The 13,055-nt window shown below is 41.4% G+C and overlaps 1 protein-coding gene across 1 annotated transcript in view; it reads left to right on the top strand.

Annotated features, from left to right (window-relative positions):
* Positions 1–13,055, top strand: part of fam20cb (FAM20C golgi associated secretory pathway kinase b) — a 49,130-nt gene that overhangs the window by 10,915 nt on the left and 25,160 nt on the right. The gene's annotated exons all lie outside the window — the stretch shown is intronic.

Here is a 13,055-nt window from a genome sequence, read left to right as displayed (position 1 = left end):
ATCAAAAGAGGTGTTGCACAAATTCAAGTTGTGGGCCCACGTGCCACAGCTGCAGCTGTGGAAGAATGTGAGTCGTCAAGCGTTGTTGCACAACGTGGCTGTGTTAACCGTAATATATGAATAACTAGTATTAGCTCACGTCATTAAACAGTATGACTTGCATGGATTTGTAAATGACTCAGAGCTCCAGAATTCCCCCATTTTGCTGCATGGTTGTGAGGTTTCTTTACTAAACGTCAAATAATTAACATTGCTGACTAGCTTACAAGCTAACACTAGCCCCAAGTTTGAAACCTTTCTCTGACATTTTCTTGTTCAATATTGCTATTAAATGAAATATAGTGTTATGTAAGTGTTACTCAATCATAGTTCTAGATAGTAACTGATGGGGGGGGGGAGATAATTACTGGTAACAAATTGGTTTTGTGTGAACATTAACATATGCCTTGTGACACTGTGGCCCCTCAAAAAATGACTGCAAGACACAAATAAACAATATTCAGAAAAAATAAAATCATTGTAAAAGTAACTGCACCTAAATGTAATGTTTCCCCACTGTTGTGATTGTGTGTATTATTCTGCGCTATGGACTACGTGCTGAAGCAATATTGTTGGAGGTCATGCACACTTTAAAAGAGATGCACACACTAGCCGAAACACACACTGTACAGCACATACATACACACACACACACACACACACACACACATGCACACGCACACAGACACACACGCCAGTTATCACATGTACTGTAGATGAAATTTGCAGTAGCTCAACATATTTTACATTATGCAGCGAAGTGATATGTACGATCAAATGGAGCCCTCAGGCTTAGTAATCTGACCCCTTACTGTGTTCCCCCGCAGAGACTGTGACACACTGCAGGCCATTGGTGCACCAGGATCATACAGAGTGGAGCAGTGTGTGTGTGTGTGTGTGTGTGTGTATTCTCCCCTTATATGTGATAGCATGTCTGTTCTTAGCACATAGAGAGAGAGAGAGCGAGAGAGAGAGAGAGGGAGAGAAAGAGAGAGATAAAGGGAAAAGCACCCCTGTGTCATCAAGATTCAGGAATATACCATCACTAGTTTTATTAATGCTGCATATCAAAGAACTATATCCTGTATTCATATCTGGTGAATTTGAAAGTAGCTCCTGAGATCAGACTGTACAATGTGTGAATGTTAGTAACCTTAAACATGGTCAAAGGCTACATTAAGTTTAAATCTGCCTATCGTTATTCTCCTCACTTTTGGTAGACTATAGCACAAAAGAAATGATCAATACTGGACCAGGTAGTATCATAGGGCAGTGGTGCATACTGTGTTATTCAGTGCCTGCTTCCAATAAATCCTTGCTTCTTCTCAACCTGACGTTCAAAGCCTAAAAAATGTATTATGCACATAATGTTCCTAAAGCCTGCAAAATGAAGCTGTATATGAGGACATCTCTGTCAATCCACTGACAGGTTGAAAATACCTCCCAGCGTCCTAGCGTTAAGTGAATTTTATGTGCTGATGTAAAAGTGGTGGAGAGCCTATTTACCAAGCAGATGTAATTAAAATAAAATGGGTAAACTGGCCCACTCTGGTAATAATCTCTTAATATGGAGCTAAGGCTGTGATGGTAATGGACAATAAGCAGTGCAGACCTATGGCCCTCTGTACTATAGGAAAACATGCTCCAGTATGAGCACTCAATAACAGAAGCTTATGCAACTAATCTATGGTCTAGTGGGGATGGGGGAAAAAGCTGCACATGAGCAAATAGCCCACTGTAATAATCTGTTAATGTACTGTTGGCATCCTGCCATCTACAGTAATCAGCCATCAAGATTTATGTAGAACTTAGATATTAGTAAGCCAGTGATGTTTTCCCCAGTAATGCATTCTAGCACACTGTGCCAGTTTTAATCAGTGTTGTTGATTAGCATAATCATTAAGTTTGACATGCCTGTTAGATGCAAACATCCACTCCTTTTCTTCTGTTTTGCGCTGCACTTCCTGCAAAACTCAACATCAGCATCCATTCTTCTTCCTTGCTCTGTACCGCTCTCGCTGCCGTCAGTATCTCAGTGTGTGTGTATGTGTGTGTGTGAGCGAGTGTGTGTGTCATAGTCGTATCGCCAACTCTGACGACTTTGGACATTCAGTGTTCCAAACTGTCACAGTATTCATACTGTAGTTGCCTAGGAGACAGAAAGTGGTCATATTTCTTTGACTTTGTGTGGTGATCTATGTGTGTGTGTGTGTGTGTGTGTGTGTGTGTGTATGTGTGTGTATGTGTGTGTATGTGTTTTGCAGTCACGTGTGTGCCTGTGCATAAGAGCACCACTCTGTTGTGATACTGTTACGGCAAATTCTACGCAGGCCTCGCTCAGACCTTCCAGGAGCAGAAATGTCTTGACGATATTATCAGTCAACTGCCCCCTTCAGGTAAATGTTATCAGCTCTAATGTTGTGCTGAAGGAACGATAACACAGTGTTGCAGCCAGCAGAAATGATAAGCCAGCATCCAATCTGCATATCAAAGCCTCGGCTAAATTCCTCTGCCATCTGTGTGCGCGTACGTTCGCGTGTGTCTGTGCAATCGCCAAAGCGACACACACGCGGGTGCATTTGAAAGGCGTGTTGCCTCTGCATTTCTCAGAGGCAAGTTGTTCCTGGCCAGTCACAATTGCAGTTCATCCCTGATAAACTCAGTTATTGTTTCTCAGAAATAATAAAAAAAGAAGCTTAATTACTTGCCCATAAACATTCCAGCAACCTGATCCAGCTCTCTGTTTCTGTGGGAACGCCTGCTTTGATACCATCTGTCATCATGTCTCTTTGTTTTGAAGGAGCTGTCACTCAAAGGCAGGCTTTACTCTGTCTGGACACAGTACACCTCAACAACTGATGTGACAATCGCAGCAGACATTGATTCATCTGGCCTTGGCCCAGCCCGCCTCGGTGCTATTCTTATTGAGAACCAGATGCTGAAAGCAGAGGCTCAGAGGGTGTTTCATGACTGGAAATGAGCCTTTCATTTCATCCCAGAGTCTGTGAATAAAGAGAGAGTAGAGCAGTAAAACTTCAGTATTTTTACTCGCTCCGATTGAAAACAGAATATTCACAAGACTAGAAATGAACTGCCTCAAAAATTATGTAAAGCTCAGATTGTGGTTTCTTGACACCTGAAGCCATTTTTCTATTTGGTTCATTTAGTCTCGCGCTGCCTGATTTCAAGCACAGCCAGGTCTTATAAACACAAGTGACACTGATTCACAACTTGCTTGTTTACTGGACACAGTTTTGGAAACCTGTCATCTTATGAGGTTAGAGATTTTGGCAGCAGGGTGAATCTAAATAAATATGACCACAGTCCCTTTAACTTAGCCAAGAATGATGGCCTCATCTACTTTCTGCTCGTGTTTATATCCGTGAAGAGCATGCAAAGAAGTATGAGCATCTGTCCTGGCTGCGGCTTGTTTTGCTCAGCTTTTCAAACACAAGGAGCTGCCGGCTATCAGATGTCAACATTCGTCGTTGTGTAATTTTTGGGTTGTTTTCTACAGTTGGCCTTGATGCATTTTCACTTTTTAAAAAAACAACAACACAAAGCATTTCTATCTGTTCTGCTGTGGTTGTGCTCTGGCCAAATAAAGTTGTTAATGCTCCCAGAGTTTGAAGAAATGAAACCAAATAGATTTGTGGTGAAAGTGCCGTTAGTGTAATTAATTATAAATAAAGGAAAGTGCTTTGATTTAGCAGGTAAAGAGAGAATTTCTGAATGGGGCAAATATACTTGAAACTTTTTTGATCTGAGAGCCGCATGGCCTGAAGAAACAACTGTGGTTCATATAAAACACACAGTATCTGTTATCCTGCCTCTGGGCAAGACAGCTACACGTATCCACCGAATTTTTTATCATCTTTGTTCAGAAATTTGGTGGAAAGCAACATTTTTTTTATCGTTGCTATGCTGGTTGTTATGGACTCCGATATTGCTGAGAACATGTAGCCGACATCGTTGTTAATCGTTGTCATCGTTGTTTGTGCTGTGTTGTTATCTGAGCTGTTATATGTGTTATTTTATGTAACTGTTTGATAATGACCTTTCAATTAAAAAACATCGATTTTACAGCCCCCTGTGAACGACATATTACTTCTTCTTTGAACATCCGACAGGTTGCATCAGTTAATAGCAGTATCCATAGTAACCACCATAGTAACGTTAGAAAACATGGTATTCCAACAATTTTCTGTCGGGATCTGAGTCTGAATGAAGATTATAAACGTTATCAAAACACATTTTAATGCAAAAACTATCTTAAAATATTGCATTTTCCACTGAGAATAAAAAGGAATGTCAACTATTTGGTCTGTTTTTGCAGACAGAGACTTGTCAGTCTGTGATGTGGATGTAGATGTACATTTTGCATTGTGGGCTAATAGCTATTTTACATTTTGATGCGAGACTGGATTGGTGGTGGAGTATCAGTCTCGACTGCAGAGCTCAAGGTTTCGCCTGTGATCTTCCCTCTTGCTTTCTGTCTTCACCTTCACTAGCTATTAAAGTTGCTCTTCTCCTCACACTGTCCCGGCAGCAGAAACTGATCCCTTTTATAAGCTGTAGTTAGTGTCAGGGAAAACACCTTAGGGGGATCATTAGACTGTAATGAAGCAGGAGGTAAAATACCATGTTCACCCTTCGCTCTCCAACATTCCTGATTGTCAGGTTTAATTATAGCACTGCAAGGTCTTTGAGCGTCACTTTTTCTTTTTTTTTTAACTCCACTTATCTCATTTCTTCAACGCACCCTCCACCTCTTCCCTTCAGCAGATGGACACTTTGTCTAATTAGGCTTTCTTTTCCCCCTGAAGAGTCACCCTCTGGGGGGGGGGGGCCGTCAGGAACGTGGCATTATGAGGCCATGTTGTGATACGTAATTAGCAAACAGCAGAACAGCGACTAAGGTTATGGTGGAAAAGAGATTGTCTGAACCACAGCTGTCGCAGCTATTGTATATATGTGGATTAAACAACATCTGTTCCACTGCTGCATCCTGTATGAACTTGGTTAACACATTAAGACTGGATGCAACACTTGTTGGTAAATCCCTTTAAGACTGAGTGCAAAGTTTGTGTGCTTCTCCCTTTTGAGGTGGTTACGACGAGAGCGCGTTTTCATGACATGTGACCAATGAAATGCATGGTGATTCGCTGAACTACACAGAGGGAAGGCAAAATATTTGTTTTCAGCGCTGCGCCTCAGGTTTTAGAAGGTTGTTTTAAACCAATGGCTTTGGAAGACTACACTCTTACAATTCAATAGCTCCATGTCTCTGTAAGCTTCACTCCTGATGCCCTCTTCAGAAGGAGGTTGGATAGTCAAAACAAGTGATGCAAGCAACCTCAGATGGGGGAGATTAAAAAGCCACACATAACACCCAAGTCTCAACTTGTATTGTTGCCTCGCAGCACACATGAAACATGATGGAAACAGTGGTACCGTAATGTCAGCTTTCTTTTCCCATCATGCTCAGACGCTGTCTGCTTTCTTCTTAAACAGAGTGTAATTAAAAGTGATGACAGCGTGTTGTTTGTATCACTCTGGATGTGCTGCTCAGACTCCACAGTAACACACAGACTGAGTTGCCTTTTTGTTATTGGCACACTTGACAATTAACAATGTATAAATGTATAACAATTCAGATTCATCACATTAGATTAGATTAGAAAGCATGCAGGTTTAAGGCAGTTTTGCATTGGCTTCACCTTTCACACATGGCGCTACCTGCTTAGCAAATAGCTGTTTATTTACACATCCAGATACAGAGCAATGTTCACACTGATTAAGAGTTGTGTTTCCGTCCAGTTTTCACCCACATTTTACCTCTATTGTGATCTCCCTCAACTCTTGGGGGAAAATATTTGGCTTTTTAACTGTTCTCCAGCAACTTTGTCTTTTGATTGGTGCTTGGCAGGCTAGTATACACTGAGTTTATCTGAGCTTTTTTACTGAAATTCCTCCATCTGGAAACAACTCCACAAGAGTTAACCAAAACACTACAGTTGTGGGCTCTTATACCAAAAAAATTAGCTGAAAGATACTGAAAAAGCTCTATAGAGCTGAAGTGAACTGCAGGGTGGAGTGATCATTTTCTGTTCTCTCATCAACATAAAAATCACATAATTTGACTCATTGCTTTACAAAAATAACAAATGCTTTAATCATAACAATGTTTTCCTCATCTGTCATATTAAAGTATTGGCATATTGATTTTCATAGCAATAACAATGTCAGTTGCAGCTAAAAGAAGAACGAAAATGAGAGTCCGATTATTTGAATGTCGGGAGTGTTGTTGGGCCTTATACTATCTCTCCAGTCCTACAAATTATTAATGTCAGTGGGGTATGGATAAAGAAAGGATGAAGAAAAAACCATATGGTCGGGCTCACCAAAGGATTATGATTTGTTGTTGTTCGCAAAAAAGAGAGAGAGTGGTTGGGGGGGGGTGACTTCATCATTGTTAAACCCAAACAAGGAGAAAGCTGCTTGGCAAAATGGCACAGATTAGTGTGCTGCGAGAGAGCGCTTCCTTACAAACTGTGATGCTGTGCTGTGTGTTCAGTTAACTCGGTGTGGGTTGGAGGGGGTGGGAGGGTGGAGGCGGAGGGGCATTTACTGCGTGTTTGTCCAGCGCTTATTCAAATATGAGCTTTGGAGCCTAAGTTCTTGTCCAAGCACGAGCTCACTTCAGAGGGGTTGTGTCATCAGTCAAAGCGGGTGTTCTGGTGAAATCACAGACGCGCACAGCCGTCTGGCACAGTGCAGGGCATTCACCTTTAATTCCACACGTCCTCTGTTCACGAACGACTCCAGCGAGTATCCAAAACACTCTCCTGTGTATTAAAACCCTTTGTGTACAACTCTTAATTTATTAGTCGCTCTGAAAACGAGGCTTTTCACAGCTGTCATGCCTTGTCAGGAAACATTAAAAGCAGTTTGTGTGAGCTCTCAGCTAATATTCCCCCCTTTTATTCCGCAGTGTAGTAGTGGAAGAGCTGCAGCTAAGTGCAACAGACTTAGTAAAAGACTGTATCTTAAATATGCAAATTTACACAGGTTGTCTTGAGGTTTAGTTTTATTTTTACCATGTTTTTTTTTTGTTTTTTTTACCACCTAAATGAAAATGTTCATGCATCTGCCATGGTGTGTAAATCATTAGTTACTGATGCATTTCATGCCAGTTTTTCCTCAAGGCTGAAGATACATTGGCATGTTACACAGGGATTCACTGCTTTGTTCTCTTGTTGGAAAAACCAATGACAGCACACATGGAACTTAGCAGCAGTTTGTGTCTTGACAGCCAGTCCCTCTTTACTTGCACTGTCTTTGCTAATGTAGATGCATCTCCTTTTGCTTCTCATTCTCATCCTCATTCTTGTCCGTCCTTTTTACTGCTTTATTACCTCATTCATTCACCTCTCTGGTTCTTTTTGTAACCGTCCCTAGGCCATTTCCTTTTTTTTCTTCTATCCCTTTTCACTCCCTGTCATTCCTTTCACCATCACTTGTTCCCCCCCCCCCCCCCCCCCCCCCCCCACGTTTAGCCACGCCTCTCAATCTTGCATCCCGGGAGAATTGAAAGCGACAGGAGAGCACCGCCCCGACAACACCTTTCTCCTCTCGTTTTCTCCTGATATGATATAAGAGGTTCAGCTGGGAGAAACAGGCACACTGTACGCTGTCCCTCTTCCTCTCCCGGCTCTCACATCACTGGAAAATCTGAATCTGTCATTTATTGTTCCTATTCTCACAAAACTTGTTTTCCCCTGCTCATAAACCTCCCAGACACTCCATATAAATGCTTAACAAGGTCAGTTTTTCTATTGTACTTTTCCAGCGGTGTCCCTCCATTCGCCTTCCTCTTGTATTTGCGAGGTTATAATGGCAGTGCAATAAAACAGAGGTTGGTTCCTCTGAGGAGTAAGATGCGCCCTTTGCCTTCGTTTACTGGTCTTATGTAACAGAACAACTGACTCACGGTGTTAGCGAGGTCAGATAAAAGTTTGTTGCTTGTCTGTTTTCTTGTTGGATACATTCCTGGATACATTCCTCATCTGATTTGTTTTCTCTGATTTTCTGTTTCTGTCTCTCCATTCATCTCTCTGCCTCCTGTAGTTTATGTCTGCCTCTACCCATCCATCTTCCATCTTCCATCTCGCTCTCGTGTTTTTTTGTTGTTGTATTTTTGCATTAGCACTCCTCAGCTCCAGTTTGCCTTCCCTTCCCATCCTCTGTGTCCTTGCCATGCTAGTCTCATGGCTCCAGGGTTTCCCTATGTGTATTTATAGTGTATTTATAGGCGCTGAGCCCTGTTTTCTATCTGCTTATCAACAGCCACCATGTACCCCACCCACCAATTTACCAGACACAGCCCTGGGATTTCAGGGCACCACAGGCCTTGACTGCAGTCACTCACAGCTCACCACACCTTGATGCCTGTCCTCCTCTCTCTCATTCACTGCTTTTCACAGATTTTTTTCTCACCTCAAATCCCTTGATTTATGTCCTGCTGATTCATGTTTTTCTTCACCACCCCTCTTTTTTTATTTTATTATCTCTCTTTCTTTTACCGTCCCTCTCTGCTAACCCACTTTTCGAGCTTTCTCTCTCCCGTGCTTTCACAGAGCACTCCGAGTCCGCTCCACCGTGGCTTTCTCCAAAAAACGACAGAAGAATAACCACTTAAAACGCTCCTCTGTTCTGTTCTCGTCATGTATGTATTACTTTAGCCGGGAGGTGCGAACTATGATCCGCAGAGATTTGTGTATCATAAATCAAGACGCGGCAGTCGTTGTACGAGGGCACGTTGCCAAATCACATCCGTGCACATTTTTACACGATCTTTGTGTTTCTGCTTTTGCAATAACACGCGAGTCAAAACTGGAGACACGGAGCAGCACACAAGTTGGATCCTGTTACTCTTGACACCGCCTTCTTAGCCAGCCAGCAAACAGTGTAATTAGACTAATTGTTTCAGCAATAAATTTCCATCCAGACATGAAAGAATTTGGAGGGGTTACATTACTAATTACTCACATAGTTTGCAGCCCACATTTGGAGACAAAGGTTTCATGCCTCAGACTGGCGCAGAGAAGGATGGCGGGTAATTTTTAGGCAGGACTGATGAAAGTGAAACACGCAAGTTGAGGCATAGTTAAATTAAATTGTGCACAGCAGCCACAAGTTTTTGTAAAAAAAAAAGAAAGAAAAACACCTTGGTAGTTTATAGTGTACTGTATGACTCAGAGAGAGAGACAGAGAGACAGAGAGACAGAGAGACAGACACAACGTGGGTGGCAGACAGGATGAAGCGCTCCCTGGCAGAGTGAGCCACTTCAACTGGATTTAATGGGATGTTTGTAACGGATGTATGAATGGTTTATCTTCTCATGTCTAATTCAGCTCCACTCTGTCCTCATTGTCAACCATTCTGAATGAGGAGAGGCACTACAGGTGAATAAGGAGGGGAGGGGGAAAAAACCTTTCATCCCATCCTAATGACATTTTCCAAGTTGAATATAGTCACGTACTTGACATATTATACCTCCCATAATGAGGTTAGTGAATATTTCATTAATATTTCAAGATACATGAATTAGCGTTGGAGAACACTTTGTGGGTGAATTGTGCTGCTTCATTTTGATAATACTGCACAATACAGGAGAATCTGTAGAGGAGGAAAAAAATCTCAATGGTATCTGTAATGATGCAGCTGGTGTTAAACCAAATGTGTGAGAGTTCAGCCAGAGCTCGGTCAAACTGGTCAATATGATTGTTTTGGACTGAATTGAAGCCAAAGGAAAGGGCTCAGCTTTCTCCTGTTGTTTTGTGCTACAGTGACCCGAGCAGCAACGCTCAGACGGGAAACAAATCTCACTCCAAGTCGAAGTCAAAACTTGGCAGCCCTGAGCTACATATTTAGCCTTTACACATGAGAGTGGTATCCAATAGTCTCTTGTCTCACTGTTAGCAAGACCGTAAATAAATTTTCCTCGAAATGTCAAGCTATGAATTTACACATATTTTATGCTTTATATGTTGTTGTTTTTTATGAACGTTTCCTTGTTCTTGATACTACAAAACACTTTAGAAAAACCCCCTCAGACAAGATGAATTCACACACTTTAGCTCTTTCTGTGTCTCAGTTTTTGGCTTCCACATTCAGAACAAGTCTGCCACGGTTTAAGATGGGCTACTCTCCAGAATTAAACAAATCTGACTTCAGTTTGCGGTGATTAAAAGATCCCCCTTTTGTCTCTAAATTGGCACTTTTAACAAATCACTACTCTAACCATCACCAGCATCTTGTGATTTTTTTGTCTTTCTTTCAAGTCCAAAGCCACAGGAAATGAGGAAAATCCATTAGTTGGGTGATTGTAGCAGTTGTTTCCCCCTTCACTCTGTACTCCAGTCCAGTGGAAGCGCAGTTCTGCCCTGTGGGCCTGCCTGACAAGGGCAGAGGAAATGGCCAGGCATTAATGGCAGCTTTGATTACTCTCCTGTCACTAATGTAGCCAACATGAAAGTCAAGAAGAGGAGAGGGATGACTTCAGCCCCAATCAAAGGCAATCTGATGGCATCTACATGTAGCAAGGCCATACTTATCGCCATTTGGAGCAAACACAAAGGACATCTGCTGGGTATACGTATATAATTCTATCACCACATACCCCCAAGTACATGCCTTACATCACTATATGTGGGAAATGATTGAAGAGGCTTGTGATTTGTTGCTAGGGAGGTTAGACAGGATCGTTGCTATCATCTATGTCCTTCTTCAGCCTTCTAGACTCAGAAGGGTGCTGTTTAATGCTACATGTTGTTAGTGTTGTCTGCTGTTGAGGCTCGCTGTTTGAGCAGCAGGGATTCATGGTATTCACATTGGGTATGGCAGCTACATGCAGCTATACTTGTTTCAAGACATGGTGTAATGTAATTGCGTTGAGAGTCTGGGTCGATAATGTTTGTTTTTATGAGTCTGTGCTCACATTGGAGCTTTTCTACAGTGCAGCTGTGTTCATGTGCATCTTTGCTACAAGTCAAGACACATGGTCAGGTAGTAGAGATCATTATTGAGGCTATAATGCCTCGTGCAAATAAAATATTGACTTTGTATTTCAAGATAGAAGTTGGTACTTTTTGAATGTATCCACTTGGAATATGACTTGGTATCTAGTGGTCATTGTTCTACATTAGCTGCAACCTTCAGCCACTGGTGGCCACTTAACTGATATGCAACAATGCACTTTAGTCATACTGAAAATAGAGAGTGACTGATGTTGTATGTTGGATTTAACCGGAGGACCTTCTTCAGGACTTTCTTGCTGTGTTAATGTTTTTACTCCTGCCCTAACTAACCAATGAGCAAAGGTAATATTCTCACTTGGTTTTTAGTGATGCTTTTTGGGTCTCTTGAATTCTTTCTGTTTGAAAAGAAACCGAACCAACTTGGGAACACAACAAGTCTACTAACTCACCACTTACCCAGACCAGAGCAAACAAACTGAAGTTTAAAAATGCTGTTAACCTTTCATGTGTAAGCCAATCAGTTGATCGTCCAAAGTCATGAATGAAGAGTCGATCAATTGATTAAAGGTCATGAAATACTTGTAATGGAAATCATTTTTCAAGCAAAAATACCAAACATTTGATGTTTACAGGTTCATAGGTTGGACTTGAGTTTTAGACTGTTGGTAGGACAACACATGACGTCTCACCATTCCCTGATATTAAACAGAGGAAATGATTAATTACAGCCCTACATGAGTGCTTCATGAGTGCCATGTCACAAATGAATGAAAAGAATATTACATCACCAATTAGATTTATATATTTAACTTAATTAGAGTTCTTACTTTACCACTCAAATGAGTGATGTAATTTTTCTTATATTACTAAAAGATTGCAATGCTTGAGCTCAACCCACTGAGTTATATCTCTGCCAATGAGATTAGCTCTGCCTCCTTAGAAGCTCTGGCTCCTTGAAATGATTGTAACCAAATTTCCAATTTGCAATATGTGTGCCCCAGAGGGCTTTGGTTTGTCATATAAAACATGATCATGTGCTCAAAGTGCAGACATGTTGTTATCCATCCAGTTCACAATTGGAGTCTGTGCCCAGTGGATCCAATTGTGTGTCAACCTGAGTGATATAAGAGCAGCATGGCAGCCTGTACTGGCCCTTCCTGCACATACATACAAAGTACCTGGGACTCTAGTGTTAAAGGATGAAATGTGAAGGAATACATACAAGTTAATAGAAATAAAACGATTTCGCTCAATGCCTTTTGAAAAAAGAAAGTATAATAGCATATCTTCAAATTCCACTAATGTAATATTTGAGTGAAAATAAAATGATGGCTGTAATGAAGAGGAACACGCTGTCCCCCTTAATTGAGACATTATAATTTGGGTTATTTGCCCAAATTAAGGATGCTTGCGGGAAATCTTCTCAGCGCACGAACTGATGAATATAACTCATGAGCAAATAAATAAAGCTGTCCTACAAAATGAGGACTTTGCAGGGAGGAAGCTGGACTCATTAAAGATGTCTGAACCTGCTGTGAAGACTTCTTTTGTAAGTTTGAGTATAATTTCCATGCCAGGAGCAGTATTTGATATTTCTCATTTTAAACTAAAATTCACATGATGATTGCAAATCAGTGATCTTTTTTTTTCTTTCTAAATATACTTTTTTTCATAGTGGAAATTTCTTTATGCATATTTTGAGTGCAAACACATTTCAGAAACAGACATTCTTTAAGTCAAACATGGTCTGCGAATGTATTTTAAATGACCCCGAGCACTTTATGACAGAGTTAATAACCAGCGACAGGACCCTGGTGCATTATAAACTATTAAACCACATTGTGTCACACTGCTGAGCGGATTGACCCCGTGTGAGCCTCTGTGTTGTGTATCAGTGTTGGTTGGCCATGTCCAGCTGTTTCCAGATAGTCTGACTGCTCTGGCCTCAGCCTCTCTCCTGGGGAAACACACAC

This window comes from Scomber scombrus, chromosome 21, assembly GCF_963691925.1.
Source record: "Scomber scombrus chromosome 21, fScoSco1.1, whole genome shotgun sequence".
In the NCBI taxonomy this organism is placed as follows: Eukaryota; Metazoa; Chordata; class Actinopteri; order Scombriformes; family Scombridae; genus Scomber; species Scomber scombrus.
Note: the sequence above shows the minus strand (reverse complement) of the source record. Positions and strands in the feature narration are given on the sequence as shown.